Consider the following 1,920-nt stretch of genomic DNA (forward strand, 5'->3'; position numbering starts at 1 on the left):
CAGGGCACCAGGGTAGCAGGAGGCCTGGGTGGGCAGAAGAGGGAGTACAAAAAAAAAGCAGAGGGAACACAAGGAAGCAGATTCCAGGCAGGAGCAGCGGGGAGGCCTGTCCCAGGAGGTTCACCTCGCACGCCTGCTGTCCTGCGCTTGCTGGTGTCCGCCGCTGTCCTCAGCCCAAGGCGAGGGCTCCATCAACCACTGAAATCACCGCACTGGGTGCGCTGACAGGCCCACTCTGCCTGCAAATAATGAGCCAGGCCCAAAGAGCTCCTGTTCGTTTCCATGGTGTCTTTTGTTTTCATTTTTCAAGACAGGGTCTTGTAGTTCACGCTGGGTTTCAACTCACCATGTAGCCCAGGAAGGCTCAAACTCACAGCGATATGCCTGCCTCAGCCTCCCAGGTACTGGGATTACAGGCGTCTGCCACCACGCCAGGCTTCCTATGGTGTCTTACGTGGCATCTGAGTTACTAAAATGTTTAACCGAAGGGGAGGTATAATTATAAGCGAAATGAATGCCAGGAGAAAATTATCAATTTATCAAATTATTATCGATTATCAAAATTATCAATTGTCAATGATTTCACTGATTTCAAACGAACCTTTTCTTTAGCGTCCTGTGCCGACGCTGTCACTGACGCAGGCCGGGGGATGCTGGCCCGGAGGAAGGGTAACGCTGCCCGCAGGCGCGCGTGCACACGCCAGCAGAGGCAGAGGCAGCGGGAGCTTCAGAGCGCGCGAGTGGGGCACAGCACGCTGTGTGCGGGCCCGGGGGCTGCCACCACCTCGGACGGACAGAGGATCTGCGCCCAGGCGCGGTCCTGCAAACCGCCTTTCGTCTTAGAAAACGGAGTCACAGCAATTCAGGAGCGGTCACAGCAGTCCTGCAGTCCCAGCTCCGCCCTCCTCCCCGCAGGTCCTGCGCTCCTCCTAGCCCCGCCCCTGCCCCCAACAAGCCCCGCCCCTCTCCACCAGGCCCCGCCTCTTTCCTGCAGGCCCCTCCCCAGGCTCCACCCCTTCCCGAGGCGCACGGCTCCGTCTCCAGCAAGCCACACCCTCCAAGGCCCCGCCCCGCGCAGGCCCCGCCCCGCTGACTCGAGGCTCCGCCCCTCCCTTGATCCCCGTAACGAGCCACCCACCGAAGTGTACTCGCTCAGCACCATTTTCCTCAGCCCTGAGCCCCTCCGCTGTCTGAGGGGTCTGCGGGACCCTCCCCGCCCGGCCTCCGGGCCCACCGTGAGCACCCCCCTCCCCTCATCTCCTGCACCCCGACAATCATCTCTGCTGCCGGACCCTGACCTTGACCCTACGCGGACCCCCAGGCCGTGCTCCTGCAGCTGCAGACACTCCGCCCCTTTTCCTGAGGGACGGCGCTGAGCCCTCGGCAGCCAATCCGGGCGGAGGGGGCGGGACCTTCTTTAGGGCGGGAACATGTAGGCCCGCCCCCGCCGCGGAACTCGGGCGCCTGCGCCTGCGCCTGATAGGCTCGGCCCCGTCCCCGCCACGCCCCGCCGGGTCCTGAGCGCCCATTGGTGCGGAGTGCGGTGTCCGCGCTGATTGGCTGCGTCCACCCGGCCGGCGCCGGACTTGTTGAGGGGCGGACCGGTCCCGAGCGCGAGTGCTCTGAGGAGGCGACCTCAGCTTGACAGGACCTGACCCGCCCCCGCCACGCCCCCGCCACGCCCCCGCCACGCGCAGCGGCGTCCTGAACGCCCATTGGTGGGCAGTGCGCTCTCAGCGCTGATTGGCTGCGTCCAGCGGCTCGCGCCGGCCCTCCTGACAGGCGGACCAGTCCTGAGCGCGAGCGCCGTGAGGAGGCGGCCGCAGCCTGACAGGACCGCGGGCGGCGCGGTGCGTGAGAAGCTCCCGGTCCCCGCCCCGAGTCCTCAGTCCTGACAGGAACCCCGACTCCGGACCCCGA

At 65.1% G+C, this 1,920-nt stretch overlaps 1 protein-coding gene and 1 long non-coding RNA gene across 2 annotated transcripts in view; one reads left to right on the forward strand and one right to left on the reverse strand.

The window, feature by feature from the left end:
- Positions 1 to 386: 386 nt before the first annotated feature.
- On the reverse strand, positions 387 to 1,372 carry LOC102004497. The gene is made up of 3 exons (XR_264215.2): positions 1,299 to 1,372; positions 602 to 838; positions 387 to 469 (listed from the first exon to the last, which is right to left on the reverse strand). It is a non-coding gene; the product is annotated as an uncharacterized LOC102004497 (long non-coding RNA).
- A 393-nt stretch (positions 1,373 to 1,765) lies between these two features.
- The window catches only part of LOC102004729 (histone-lysine N-methyltransferase PRDM9), a gene marked incomplete at its 3' end in the record, with an annotated part of 13,125 nt that continues 12,970 nt past the window's right edge, over positions 1,766 to 1,920 (forward strand). The window contains 1 exon segment of the mRNA XM_013505574.1: positions 1,766 to 1,850.

This window comes from Chinchilla lanigera, unplaced genomic scaffold (assembly GCF_000276665.1).
Source record: "Chinchilla lanigera isolate Chin_1 unplaced genomic scaffold, ChiLan1.0 scaffold00098, whole genome shotgun sequence".
Taxonomy (NCBI): Eukaryota; Metazoa; Chordata; class Mammalia; order Rodentia; family Chinchillidae; genus Chinchilla; species Chinchilla lanigera.